Source organism: Dendronephthya gigantea, unplaced genomic scaffold (genome assembly GCF_004324835.1).
Source record: "Dendronephthya gigantea isolate DGI-Jeju-01 unplaced genomic scaffold, DenGig_1.0 000052F, whole genome shotgun sequence".
Classification (NCBI taxonomy): Eukaryota; Metazoa; Cnidaria; class Anthozoa; order Malacalcyonacea; family Nephtheidae; genus Dendronephthya; species Dendronephthya gigantea.
The window spans coordinates 1,002,772-1,018,290 of NW_021163062.1; the positions used below are offsets into that span (position 1 = coordinate 1,002,772).

The window sequence follows — 15,519 nt, forward strand, 5'->3', positions numbered from 1 at the left end:
TCGTCGACGGCCATCAGTAAATTGCCTACTACGGCCATCTCGAGTGTTGTATCCGGTAGTCGATAAAACTCTTTGTGCACATGAATGTCGTGACTGGGATGTCGTGCAAGCCAGCCCAATTTTGTCTCGGTCATGTCCACAAGTTGCCTGACCGTCGCGACGTATTTTCTCAAATTAGTCGATGTTATTAGGCGAGGCTCTTTTAAATTTATCTGGGCACATATATGGGTCATAACATCGTGGCCTCTCAACGATTTGGTGGACTTGCCATTGTTGACAGCAAAGACAAACTCGTTGTCTTTGCTCACTCCTCCCTCATCTCTCGTTTTGTTCAGTGCCATGATCCCCTTTTTTACATCATCGGTAATGATCACTGGCACTTTTCTCCTTCTCTTTCCCACAATTTCCACCATGTTAAATCTAAGATCGAAAAGAGGTATTACATATATGCCTTTATTACATAGAGGCCTTACATATTTTAAAGAACAAGGGCAATTGAGCTACAAATCTTATGCATATGTTACATGGTTTTTTTCCGACGAGGATATTACTAGATTTTAGGTTTTGTTCCCTTTTATTTCCCAAGATTTACAGGTTAACAGCTTTTAACTTATAGCTTTTTTTAAAATCAACTGTTTCACTTTTTCATACGTTCTTCGACGTCCGCGGTCTTAATTACCGTACGCTAGAGCTACTTCATGTAACGTTATTAAACTTCTCATCTAACACATATAATAACACTTTTATTAATCCTCGATCGATCTGTGCGGAGAAATACCAGATCTTTAAAAAGATTGATTGTTTGAAATACTATTTAAAAATTATAGTTAAAAACAAGAGTTTTTATTAATGTTTTGAAAAAAACCCCGCAGAACCTCAATAAACAGGAATTAACCTTAATTAATTTACCTTTCAATCACGATGGTAAAAATAATTAGCAGAAAATCTAATAGTAATTACTTCTTCGCTTGTTGAACATAATTAGCCTTGTTAGGCACACTTCGGCTAGCTTCCTCCATCTTTCTGCCGTCACATCATCAGTCACCTTCTTTGTCAACTGTTCGATTTGTTCTGTGACGTGCTTTCGTACGGACAGGAGATCTTCCGTGATGGGCAGAAGCTGAGGTGTGTTGTGTTTCTTCAACGCTAGGTTGTCAAGGGCAGGCCTTGATATTCTATCGTGCCACTCGGCATCGTATAGCTGGAGAAGATCATCGATGTCCGATTTTTTTGGGCATCCTGTTCTCTGAGCACTTGGCATCGGATGATGACTGCCGCCTTCTTCAGTTCATAGCCGCAGTCGCTGGGGCCTTAAAGTTTTTTTTTTGATGATGTGCCATCGTTTTCTTGGTATCCACCGATATTCCTCGCACATTGAACTAGGGTGTCATTTGGGCATTTTGATATCAATTTATGCCAAGGTATAGAACTAACATTTGTTGGTTAAGGGTAGGGTAAACATGAAAACATAGGGTTGGTTTAAACTGCTTTAATATTGAAATTATTTGGCATAGATATGACAAACTATATATTTTCTGAAAGCTTACAACCTATAGATTCCAAAAAAATGGTTCATTTTGCGTAAATACCATTTGTAACCTGACACCAGCCAAGTAACCGCACCCCATGCTGTGCCAAAATAGACCATGAATGAGAAAAGATATCTGGTTTTAAATGAGCAGCATTTTTAATCTAAATATATTTTTGAGAAGTGTAGGTTTTACTCTCTTAAATGAACATAGAACTTTTTTATATCATAAATATTTTGGACTTGGCGGATCTGCAAACTTTCAGTATTTTTGGCAGGTATACTTTTGGCAGGTATACTTTTGGCAATAAATTAGGCTACAAATGAGCTATAAAAATTCTCTATGCTTATTTAAAGCACAAAGCCCTCAAGAATAAATGCTGAAAATTTCAGCTCAATATGTTAAATACAACTGGAAATATCTTTTCTCAACTGCCGGAATTACACAATTTGAGAAAATTAGTTTCAAAGATTACAAACAACATTGGAAGTTATTTCATGCAACTTATTGGGTGATTTTGTTCAGTTTTTGGCATTCTAGTTATACTGGCCATAGTTAGAAACCACCTGCCTCATAAGTTGTCCCTTCTTCCTCTCGTAGAGCTTCTTCGTGGCGGGTTTTTCTCAGTTGTTCTGCTTGGCGTCGCCTTTTGTGTTTTTCAGTGATTTGCTTGTCAGCTTGTCTGATCCGTTTTCTGTCCTTTGAGAGTGAAGACTTCTTAGTGAATTTTCCAGCTGGTATTCTTAATTTCTCCATTACATTCTTCCTGCTTCTGGCACCACTGTGGAAGTGGCAAACCTCTGATGCCACAGCACATCGGACCACCTTTGCCCCATGGTGCCTGTGTTTTTATCATAAAGATAGGCCTAAGTAACTCAAGAAAGACACGAGGCAAGCAGTCATCACCTTTGTACATAGCTGTTCTCAAAGCCTGGTCCTGCTGCCATTTACACCAAGAATCAGACCCGACTGGACAAAAACGATGTTGTTTTTTCTTCTCTTCAGATTCCACACAGTGGTGTAAAATTGCAATATGTTTTTCTTCATTGCATACACAGCAACTGATATATCTCTTTCTGTTGGGTTAGCTGCAGACAAGGTATTTTGCCTAATTGCTAATCCATAATATCTTTGTATTTGCTTTATTTTCTCTTCAGTGAGTCGACCACGTCCTCCAATAGTCTTTCCATCCTTAAGTTTCCCTTTTGTGGTAGATTTTAAGTTCATCCGGTGCTTGCTCATACGTTTTTGTACATGTCCCACACAATCCATCTTTTCAACTTTCACACCATCATATGTGTCCTCAACCGCGCTGAAAGCCTTGCTGTCACCATCCGAAACCATCCATTTATATCTAATGTTGTGGCGGTCAAGAGACCTTTGCCACCAAATTTTGGCACCTTCCATTTCCAAAGCAGGAGAACTGCCATTAAAGTTGATGTCACATTCTCCAGAAAAGACATGTTCAACTTCCCATTCTTCGAATTCTTCATCTGTTTCACATTCGGCTCTTTTTAAACTACATTTTTGGCAAGATTTCGAAACAACATAATAGTCAAGTACTTCTCCAGTGTCCACAGATATGGCATATACAACTCCAGTAAGAGATGTAAACCCACGCTTTGCCCAAGTACCATCAAAACTGACAGCTGCGTCAATCACTGAATCCTGGTTTTCGCAACCACCTTCTTTTATAATATGTTCTCTGAGCCGTTCTCCAGCCTGTTTCATTTCCTTGTTTGCTTCAGCCTCAAGGGCATCCAAAATTGTTTCTAAATGTTGATAGTAGGCTGTTTTGCTTATGCATGGCATATTCATGATGCTGCAGAATGATTCCAGGCTTTCATATCCACCGCCTGTCTCTATCGAGTAATAAACCGCCCGCCGGTTTACATCAGTTCATACACACCGGCGTATTGACTGTTTTATCGGAAAACCTTTTTTAATTAGCTGTATCCTACATACCCGTTTTACAGTGACTGGCATTGGTTACTATGTCGAATATTTAATTCTGTTTCAATTTATATTTATCGATTTTTTGAACTGATTTGACTGCCTTTACTTTATTACTTCGAGTCTTTCCAAAAATTTATTGACATGGTTTTGCAACATATAGCGACTTTGACATTTTAATAAATTATAAGCAAATTTTTCTTACCTGCTAACTGAATATCGCGTGGATTCTTTCCCTTGAATTGGTGCGCTCGACCTTCGTCGACGGCCATCAGTAAATTGCCTACTTCGGCCATCTCGAGTGTTGTATCCGGTAGTCGATAAAACTCCTTGTGCACATGAATGTCGTGACCGAGATGTCGTGCAAGCCAGCCCATTTCTGTCTCGGTCATGTCCAAAAGTTGACTGACCGTCGCGACGTATTTTCTCAAATTAGTCGATGTTATTAGGTGAGGCTCTTTTAAATTTATCTGGGCACATATATGGGTCATAACATCGTGGCCTCTCAACGATTTGGTCGACTTGCCATTGTTGACAGCAAAGACAAACTCGTTGTCTTTGCTCACTCCTCCCTCATCTCTCGTTTTGTTCAGTGCCATGATCCCCTTCTTTACATCATCGGTAATGATCACTGGCAGTTTTCTCCTTCTCTTTCCCACAATTTCCACCATGTCAAATCTAAGAACGAAAAGAGGTATTACATATATGTCTTTATTACATAGAGGCCTTACACATTTTAAAGAACAAGGGCAACTGAGCTACAAATCGTATGCATATAATAACACTTTTATTAATCCTCGATCGATCTGTGCAGAGAAATACCAGATCTTGGTTAATTGATGCAAATTTCGCCCTGTTGGCTTGGCCTGAATGGAAAACCTCGATCTGATTTTCTCAGAATGATTTTTCCCACTGGCTTAATAAGAAGTTAATTTATTATTGTATATATTTACCGTTTACAAAGCTCCCGCGCTCACTACTTGAGAGTGACTCCAGGATTTCTTTGTTGTGCACTCTGTTCCAGTTTGGCCGTTGTTCAAAAGTGCTTAGTTTCATTCGAGCGGCCTCGCCACCTGCAGAAAGATAAGATATTTTCACATGAGGATACATTAACTAGATATCCATACTTATGTTGGCAACTATGACATAGTTGAACAAAATTGTGTAATAGGATTCGAAACGTGAGCAAATTGCTCACGCGCGCCTTTATCTCTATCAATTATTTTCTTACCTAATATTAGATATAATTGCGAAGAATAAAGTATTTTTACCGCTCGTGGTTCAACTATTTTTTGTACTACAAAAATATACATTTTTTATATACGTCAAATGCGTCTCAAGACGTAGAACTCTTAAGATGGTAGTTCGACAGATTGAAAATTTCAATTATAGATTGGTTTGAATTTTTGCTATTCTAAACGATTGCCCGTTTTAGATCGTAAATGATACCGACGGAAATCTTTGGCTTAATTGAAAAAAAATCAATCCGAATTACAATAGCTGGAATGTTTCAGTATTCTCAATCGGAAACGTTTGGTCCCTGTGAAAACCGTCCAAAAAAGATAGAAAATTCAATCGAAATTTAAATCGTTTGGACTAAGAGAACTTTAAAAAGATTGATTGTTTGAAATACTGTTTAAGAGTTAAAAACAAGAGTTTTTATGAATGTTTTGAAAAAACCCCCGCAGAACCGCAATAAACAGGAATTAACCTTAATTAATTTACCTTTCAATCACGATGGTAAAAATAATTAGCAGAATAATCGAATAGTAATTACCTCTTCGCTTGTTGAACATAATCAGCCTTGTTAAGCACACTTCGGCTAGCTTCCTCCATCTTTCTGCCGTCACATCATCAGTCACCTTCTTTGTCAACTGTTCGATTTGTTCTGTGACGTGCTTTCGTACGGACAGGAATTCTTCCGTGATGGGGCAGAAGCTGAGGTGTGTTGTGTTTCTTCAACGCTAGGTTGTCAAGGGCAGGCCTTGATATTCTATCGTGCCACTCAGCATCGTATAGCTGGAGAAGATCATCGATGTCCGATTTTTTTTGGGCATCCTGTTCTCTGCATGAGCGCTTGGCATCGGATGATGACTGCCGCCTTCTTCGGTTCATGGCCGCAGTGGACTGATGTCGCTGGGGCCTTTTGAAGATGTGCCATCGTTTTCTTGGTATCCACCGATATTCCTCGCACATTGAACTAGGGTGTAATTTGGGCATTTTGATGTCAATTTATGCCAAGGTATATATATAGAACTAACATTTATTGGTTAAATACAGCAAGAGCGAGGTATATATTTTTGGATAATACTTTATGGGGTCCTTGGCAAATACCATCCATACATTCTGGGGACTTCATCTATTGTACATTAAAAAGGGTTTCAATTTAAGCCTAGCCTGCAGAGTATTTCATACAAAATTGATCTAGGAAATATTATTTTTTGGCATTATTGTTGAATGAAAGATTTTTATATCTTCATGTTCATGTGAAGATGGTATACTTTTATCTAAGTGATGATTCCTGGTTAAATATTTGAAATAGCGGCGTGTAATATTTTTGTACAATACCTTATGAGGTCTTGAAAAATTATCATCAATACATTCTGGGGACTTGACTGTGCCTGCGGAGGATTTGAGTCAAGCCTGTACAGTATTTCAAACAATTTCGTCGGTGAAAAAATCATTCTTATGTCTAAGAATTCTAGCTTAAATTTGCCTTTCAGTGCAAATGCAATATGGGAAAAACTGATATATAATATACTTATCTCGGCACGGGGGTCATATGTCAGGTCTCGTAATGCCTTCTTTCCAATCCCCGAGGTTGAACTACTGAATTTTTGGAGCCTGTTTTGTCGAATTTACGATAGTATAACTTTAACAGTGAAAAACAAGCGAGTTAAACACAAGAAGTAGGGCAAATTATACATTTTTTGAAAGCTTATAAAGTAGGGATTATAAAAAATAGGTTTTCAAATAATATTTTGATAATTCTAGGAATTCAGGGGGGGGGGTTATTAAGGGGGGGGTACACATAATAATCGGAGTAAAACTTCAAATGACTATAGCATCTAAACTTACCATTATAACATAAACAAAGTATATATCAGTTGAAAGCTTATGACTTGAAGATTCTGAAAATGATGTTCATTTTTGAAGCAAATGATTTGTAACCTGATACGAGCGGATTATGCGGAACACATGCTGTGAAAAACTAGGGTGTATATGAGAAAAGATATCTTGTTGTAAACTGCTTTAATTTTCAAAGTTGGTACATTTTTATGAAGTATAGACATAGTTGTCTGGGATGAGCATACAACTTTTGAATATGATAAAAATTGCGGCCACAGCGGGGTTTCAAATTTCATGTACGTTTTAGAGGGAACATTTCCCACCATAATTTCAATTGTATAGCAGGTATTGAAAAGTTGTATGCTCATCCCACAATAAAGGGGAGATGAGTATGCACAGACAATTTCAGCTAAATCCAATCAAAACTCTAGGAGATATCCTTTCTTAACCGTACAAAATCCATGTTTTGAGAAAATCCACTTTTAATTTTACTAACAAGGTTCGTGGACCATAATGTTAGATTATACCTTGACTTCTTATGTTATTTAGGCAGAAAAGTTATCTTAGTGTCTTAAAACCCTCCAGCATCATAGGTGACACCTTCAGCTTCTCTCAAAGCTTCTTCTTGCTGAGCCTTTCGAGCCTGCTCCACCTGTTGACGCCTTTTGTGCTTTTCGTCCATCTGATGATCAGCCTGTCTGACACGTTTTTTGTCTTTCAAATGTGAAAGCCTTCTGCAGACATCTCCAGCAGGAATCTGAAGTCTCTTCATTACCTTCTCCCTACTTGTTGCACCACTATGGAAATGACAGACAGCTGATGCAACCGCGCACTTCACCACTTTAGCTCCATGGTGTTTATGTTTTTGGACACCGAGCCCACACTAATGAATTTATTGATTCATTGTTATTTTGAGTTTTACCCCGAACACACCTCTCAAGCAGTTTTGAGTCACTAAGCTGCATAAAAGTTGGCTTCAACAGCTCTAAAAAAACTTGAGGCAAACAATCATCACCCTTATAGGTGCGTGTACCATTCACACGATCTTGTTGCCATTTGCACCAAGAGTCTTTACCAACTGGGCAAAAGCGGTGTTGCTTACTGGCATCATCATTTTGAACAAAATGGTTCAAAAGGGCAATTATGTTCTTTTTCATGGCATAAACTGATGCTGATACCTCTCTCTCCGTTGGATTGGAAGTGGACAAGGTGTTCTGGCGTATTGCTAGCCCATAGTATCTCTGGATTTTCAAAATCCTCTTTTCAGAGAGTCGCCCACGTCCTCCAACTGTCTTTCCATCGGAAAGCTTGCCTTTCGTGGTACCCTTCAACTTTAAAAGATGCTTACCCATTCTTTTTGGACATGGCCAACACAATCTAATTTTCCACCTTTCTCGTCACCATATGTGTCTTCGACCGCACTAAAGGCTTTGCTATCTCCGTCGGATATCATCCACTTGTAGCGAAAGTTGTGCGCTCAATGGACCTGTTCCATAAAATTTTTGCTCCCTCTACCTCCATTGCTGGAGAACTACCATCAAAATTGACATCACACTCACCAGAAAAAAATGCTCAATTTGCCACTCTTCAAATTCTTCATCACTCTCACACTTTGCTCTCTTCAATGCACATTTCTGACATGTTTTTGAAATAACATAGTAGTCCAGGACTTTACCAGTGTCTATTGATATCACAAATACACACCAATAAGAGAAGTGAACCCTCTTTTTGCCCAGGTGCCATCAAAGCTGACACCAACATCAAGAACTGAACCATCATCTTCCATTTCATTTTCTGTTAAAACCAGCTTCCTCAGGCTCTGTCCAGCCTCTGTCATTTCTTCCTTTGCTTCCATCTCCAGAGCACTTAGAATTGTGTCTAAATGTTGGTAATATGCAGTCTTACTTATGCAAGGCATGTTCATGATGCTACAGAATGTAGCAAGGCTTTCATAGCCACCACCAGTCTCCACGGAATGATACACCGCACGGCGGTTCACATCGGCAGAAAAACCTTTGCCAGGAATAGAAGAAGAGGTTTCCAAATCAGATTCCTCTTGGCATGATGAGCAACTTGCAGAGAGGTCACTCATTAGGCCACGTTTACCTGATGCATTTTCTTGAACTTTCAAGCTGGCTGGTAATAAATTAAAGATAAAGAAAAATTAGTTATATTATATTATGTACACTAAATTGTTAAAAAAATTATATAAAACAGATATAAACTGAAACAGGCAAAAACCTTCTATTCTTTGTAGTAAATCTATACTATATTAAAGCACAAATCTACAGCATTTACTGTTAGCACAATCTCATGAAAACCCATAGTTACACAGTAGATAAAAAGTCACAAGCCTTAGCTATGCTACTACTGTGACAGTCACAGTGTGAATGTGTGTTTGTTGTTGTACTTACCACCATTGCACACATGTGCTTCTGATAGAGAATCTCTAAATTTGCCAATATCAATAAGACGGTAACCTTTATTTTCAAAATCAACCACTGGATTGGGGTCTTTGGTGGACTCAGAGAAGTTTAATTTTCGTCTGGACGCACTAACACGTGGTGCGTCAGTAGTCTCAGGGACATCTTCATCTTGTTGTTGACTTGGTCGTTTTTCTTCCGGTATTGTATAATTTTTTTGCTTTCCAGTAAAGGGCTTTCCTTTCCTTGACTTACGATACACACTTCTCTTCTTTGTCCCCACCATATTGACAAACAAAATCGTATTTGAAGATCACTTTACTAATAAACTTTCCACTTGAAGACTTTGAACACTTTTGTTAGTTTAATAATTTGCGTTGGTGAGCCCATAATGAATCAGACCAGCGCAAACACGTACACCAGTACGTCATGTAGTCAGAAATGTCCATAGCTCACATTCAAATGCAAATAGACAGCCATAAAACTCACGAAAACAAGAAAATAACAAACACGTTGCCATGGCAACCAAACTATCATGTTTGAAAAAAGCCTAGAACACGGTCATAAACAATAATTTGTCCAAAAAACGTCTTTTCCATTATTCTTAAGTGTTTAAAGTATCGCATATTAGACAAAAAAAAATTTCCCCAAAATTCAAAATTTTATGTGTACCCTCCCTAAGTTTCCGATAAGAAATAAGCATAGTAATATAATTGTACAAGTTTAATAAATCAATGCAGCAAGACCATAAGAGCTATGGTAACTTTACAAAGCCTGCAGGGGTGTACTAGGGGATATGGTAAAGCCATCTGGGAATTTTCATGTCAAGACAGTTAGTCGTTTCCGAGAAACTGGACTTTACAAAATTGTACATTTTTGTAAAAATCCATAGCCGCCATCTTGAATTTTGGATAAACAATCATTGTAGACAATTATAAACAATTATGTACATACTTTTTACAGGATATAGAAAAGTGTAGTCAGACATTATTTACAACCTAGCTTTCGTGTGATAATCACGGAAACAAACTCCCTGACACAAGAACACATCACACTGAAGACATTTATTAGCAGTTTTTGTGTCCCTTCTCTTACCTTCAGGTGTTCTCTTGCTTCCACACACTCTACACCTCCCCCTCTTACCTTCTTTCTTCGCACCACTTCCGAAATGCTTACCCTTCAACCGCGACAGATCAGCAGGTGGTCGGCCGGGTCCTGGAAGTGAGCATCGAGGGCTACCACCAACACGCAAGTCCAGGAGAGGTTGACATAGGCAATATGCCAAGCTAATCCTCAGTTCCTTGTGCACAGCATTACTGTTCTGGAACTTCCTTATCTGGTGCACATTTGTGATGCATAGCTCGAGCAACCGCCAAAACACTTTCTTCCACCATTTGCGGTTCTTCTTGTTGAGCGAGTAATATGACAACATCTGATCAGCTCGATCAACACCATTCATGTATTGATTGTATGTTTCGATCAGCTCAGGCTTGTGGGGAAGATCCTCATTGCAGGCATTGCCGACTTGCCGTGAAAGGTGGAAAGGGCAAAAACGTCTCGTTTGTCCTTCCACCTCACCACAGTCAAATTGCCATGCTTTAGGAACGTCGAATCGCCTCGTGCATACCTTGGAGCATTCTTGGTCATCAGTGCTCCTGGCATCCCTTTCCTATCTTGGCGCACTGTTCCGCAGTGGACTGATGTCGCTGGGGCCTTTTGATGATGTGCCATCGTTTTCTTGGTATCCACCGATATTCCTCGCACATTGAACTAGGGTGTAATTTGGGCATTTTGATATCAATTTATGCCAAGGTATATATAGAACTAACATTTGTTGGTTAAATACAGAAAGAGCGAGGTATATATTTTTGGATAATACTTTATGGGGTCCTTGGCAAATACCATCCATACATTCTGGGGACTTCATCTATTGTATATTAAAAAGGGTTTCAATTTAAGCCTAGCCTGCAGAGTATTTCATACAAAATTGATCTAGGAAATATTATTTTTTGGCATTATTGTTGAATGAAAGATTTTTATATCTTCATGTTCATGTGAAGATGGTATATTTTTATCTAAGTGATGATTCCTGGTTAAATACATGGTCTGAAAATACACTTTCATGGTCTGAAAATTAAGTCTAAAATATAAAAATATAAACATAAACAAACTGTATTGCACATATGTTTATTCACACATTATATGAAGTATATTTCACAATATAGGCACTATATTTCGTAAGAAACAAAGCAAATTAGGAACGATGATTATTGTACATACTTCGTTCAATTCTTCATCGAGAAAAAGCAGTGGTTCTCGTTCGTGTGCTGGGGCATTTGTTCTCATTTGTGGAAGTGTAATGTCTTCGCCAAAGTCATGCTCAAAATCGGCAACAAATTCGTCGTCGCTATCGCTTTTTTCATCGCCAGAATCGGCTGAAACTAAGTCTAGAACGTCTTCCCTGTTGTACACTTTGTTAGCCATATTGCATTTCACGAAAACAAGACTTTTGCCAACAAAAAAGCTGTATATTTCAGACAATTTCGAACCGTTTGTTGCGAGCGTGGTATGAAAAGAATGCAAATCTATCCCAGATTGCATTGCAGTCTCTAATTACCTGCAAACCCGCAAAAAAACGGCAAAAATAGATGACGTAATCTTCGGGGGATGTATACGACCCCCTCCGAAGTTCAAGAGTATGTGAAATAGCGAAATAGAATATGTGAAATAGCGGCGTGTAATATTTTTGTACAATACCTTATGAGGTCTTGAAAAATTATCATCAATACATTCTGGGGACTTGACTGTGCGTGCGGAGGATTTGAGTCAAGCCTGTACAGTATTTCAAACAATTTCGTCGGTGAAGAAATCATTCTTATGTCCAAGAATTCTAGCTTAAATTTGCCTTTCAGTGCACATGCAATATGGGAAAAACTGATATATAATATACTTATCTCGGCACGGGGGCCATCAATAAGTATTGACTTGGGGTCATATGTCAGGTCTCGTAATGCCTTCTTTCCAATCCTCGAGGATGAACCGGCCGTAATTATTTGTTGCTCTATTTCGAAGTCCGCGTCGTGAAATGAACAAGTTTGTGCTTATGTCCGTGGTCGTGTATGGAACTGATCAGGCGTGCCTATAGACTTTCGCCAACATCGGCGTCGGGATTGAATTCTGGCAATGGTTGTAGTGAATTCTTTGGTGCCATTATAATATTCTCACTCTTTGTTCCGATTTAAGACGGGGGTCCACCCAAAATTTTTCCTGTTCTTCAAATCGCTATAAAACAGTCACTTTTCCTAAAAACCATGGCAAACTATATATCGGTTAAACGACCTTTCCCACCAATGGTCTTTCCATCTGCAACTTTATTTTTATTTGTGGCTTTAAGGTTGAGAAGATGTTTTCCTATTCTTTTCTGAACATGTCCAACACAGTCCATTTTCTCGACCTTGCAATCTGTATAAACATCTTCTACGGATGTGAATGCTTTGCTATCGCCATCGCTGACCATCCACTTCTGTGTTTCTGTATGGATCTTTTCCGAAGTGTGACTGCATCATCACATTCCATTGCAGGTGAGCTTCCCTCATAATTTATATCACACTCCCACTCCCACTCCGCTTAAGAGAGCACTTCTGGCACACCTTTGACAACACATGATAGTCTAACGCTTTTTCTGTGTTTACTGATATGACAAAAACAATTCCTGTTAATGATGTGAAACCTCTTTTTGCCCAGGTTCCATCAAAACTGACAGCCACATTCAAAATATCTCCATTGCTGAATTTGTCACTTCCTGTGGAAACAACTCATATAGTTCAAGTGAACAAGTTTGTGCTTATGTGGACCCCCGCCTTAAAGTGGTCTTATACGCTTGAGTTTTTTTCTCATTTAGAGCATTATACTATATTTGGGTTTTAAATTGTAAAAGAATAAGTTCCTGCCACTGAATCATTCACTTGCACACGCGTTGTGTCCATGGTTACCTTGCCACGCCCATTTTATTGCGCAATATCAGGTGACACGCCAAAAATGATTACAATAAAAGTAAAGGTTAGAGAGAGTTAAAAACATTTTTTGGATGTGAATTGAATGGATCTATGATGTGAACCAAAACAAAGTATGATCTAAAGGCGTATGCCACTTTTTTTTCCACATGAGGGCCCCGTTTACACTGTACCGGATTCGCTTGTCACGATATCTTCGTTTGGCTTTAAAGGGCAATGGTTAGAAATAAATACTTATTATTTTGATAGTTTTGGTATATTTGTCGCGATCTCTGACAGTAAAATTTTTTGCTGCCTTTTAACAGCTACAAAACGTGACCCACTCCGGAAGCAATCCGGTATAGTGTAAACGGGGCCTTAATGAAAATACTAAAAAAAAGGCATAACTGAAAGTAAACAACAGGGATTTACACAGTGATGATTTTTTCATGCATGAGATTTTTTTAGTTCGCATCATAACTTGATAAGTAATGAGCTTAATTAATGTTTCCCCTTCTTTTTCCTTGTTCTTGTGCAGAGGAAGTGAGGCAGGTACATTGTTCTTCATTGTTTGGAGGTTGCCTTTGTTGCTCCTAATAGCAATGCCATAATAGTTTTGCATTTTGTCAATCGTGTTATCAGTCAACTTTCCCTTTCTACCCAATTCTTTCTTTTCCTTTTTCAAGTTTCGTAATGCTGTCCCAAGTCGTTTTTGTACATGTCCAACACATTCTTTTTTGGATGTCACCGCATTTTGCATGACAAGATTCGAAGCATGCGACCCGCAATGGAAATACAGTGCTAGCGGTTGTCGTTCTCTTACCCTTGCTCAGCACCCCGAGTAACAATCGCTCATTTTAGCTGCCCCGTCATATGTTTGCGCACGTAAGTTACTTATGCACAACCCAAACCGACTCAGCACATCAAATATCATGCTAGCCAGAACATCACCGGTAGTGCCCGAAACTTCATACAGGCAACAAAGTCTTCATGTATGTATAAGTCAGAGTCGACGTGTCGTATACAGATTGATTCTTGCTCTAAACCATTCACATTTGACCAATCATGGACATTTTAGCACCATCACAAGTGTGCACATTCTTATCTAATAATACACAATTAAGAATATGCCAAATAATCAATTTCATCATAATTACATTTCAAGATTGTATGAAATGCACAACAAATGTGAACTTATACATACTTTTGGATTTCATTCCTGAGTGCATCATAAAAGTTCACCTGGGCACCTTCATTATTTCCCGGCGTGCGCTCAATGTGACAGAGCTGATTTAAGGAATCCTTACACTGTTTAACCAGATAAGACCGGGGTAGTGACTCTCCGCTTTGAATCATGGTTAGCTCATGGTAAGCCGCTTCACCAATGCAGAATTTATCCTGAATCAAAGTACTTCTTTGATTTTTTTTGTTCAGCTTCTGGCAAATCTTTGAAACTTCTTTTTATTAAATGGTCATTAAATTGTAAGTCATAATCAGTACCATTATTGTCGGACAATTTTTGAGACTCTAATGTGACTTCATATGTCTCAGCGAACCACAAACCTTCTTTCAACTCGAGTTTTCAGTTCCTTTAGTTTGCTATTCTGTTCTTCCCTCCCCAACTATGGTTTAGCTTTTCCACTTTTTTAAAAATCAACTTGAATACCCATTCTGTCGATGTACTTTCTGAGTGCTTCATTGGTGTTTAGTTCCCTGTTATAATCATTTTGCACACCTTTAGTCTGCTGTTCAGCAGCTGTCGTAGACAACAAGATATAATAAAATATTTACAAAAGCCACATGGTGATATCATGGGTAAAATCATACCAGTGTTCGAAGTATTTGTACGGAACATTAACGGTTAAAGTGATCATTTCTTCTGGTGTAGTTCATTGCATTGCATAATTAAGGAATTTCTCGCTAGATAAAGAGATCTTTTGCTGAGTGCATCATAAAAGTTCACCTGGCCACCTTCATTATATTCCGGTGTGCGCTCAATGTGACAGAGCTGATTTAAGGAATCCTTACACTTCTTAACCAGATGAGACGGTCAGCTCATGGTAAGCCGCTTCACCAATGCAGAATTTATCCTGAATCAAAGTACCTCTTTGATTTTTTTGTTCAGCTTCTGGCAAGTCTTTGAAACTTCTCGGTACATGTTCATTAAATTGTAAGTCATAATCGGTATCATTATTGTCGGATAATTTTTGAGGCTCTAATGTGACTCCATATGTCTCAGCGAACCACAAACCTTCTTTCAACTTGAGTTTTCAGTTCCTTTAGTTTGCTATTCTGTTCTTCCCTCCCCAACTCTGGTATAGCTTTTCCACTTTTTTTAAAATCAACTGGAATACCCATTCTGTCGATGTACTCTCTGAGTGCTTCATTGGTGTTTATTTAGTTCCCTGTTATAATCATTTTGCACACTTTTAGTCTGCTGTTCAGCGGCTATCGTAGACAACAAAATTAGTCATAAATGATAATTTATATAATAAAATATTTACAAAACCACATGGTCATATCATGGGTAAAATCATACCAGTGTTCGAAGTA

The 15,519-nt window shown here is 38.5% G+C and overlaps 1 protein-coding gene and 2 pseudogenes across 1 annotated transcript in view; 1 reads left to right on the top strand and 2 right to left on the bottom strand.

Annotated features, from left to right (window-relative positions):
• The window catches only part of LOC114528934, a 56,988-nt gene that overhangs the window by 6,231 nt on the left and 35,238 nt on the right, over window positions 1-15,519 (top strand). The gene's annotated exons all lie outside the window — the stretch shown is intronic.
• Window positions 1,824-3,747, bottom strand: LOC114528989 (annotated as a pseudogene).
• LOC114528991 lies at window positions 7,335-11,755 on the bottom strand (annotated as a pseudogene).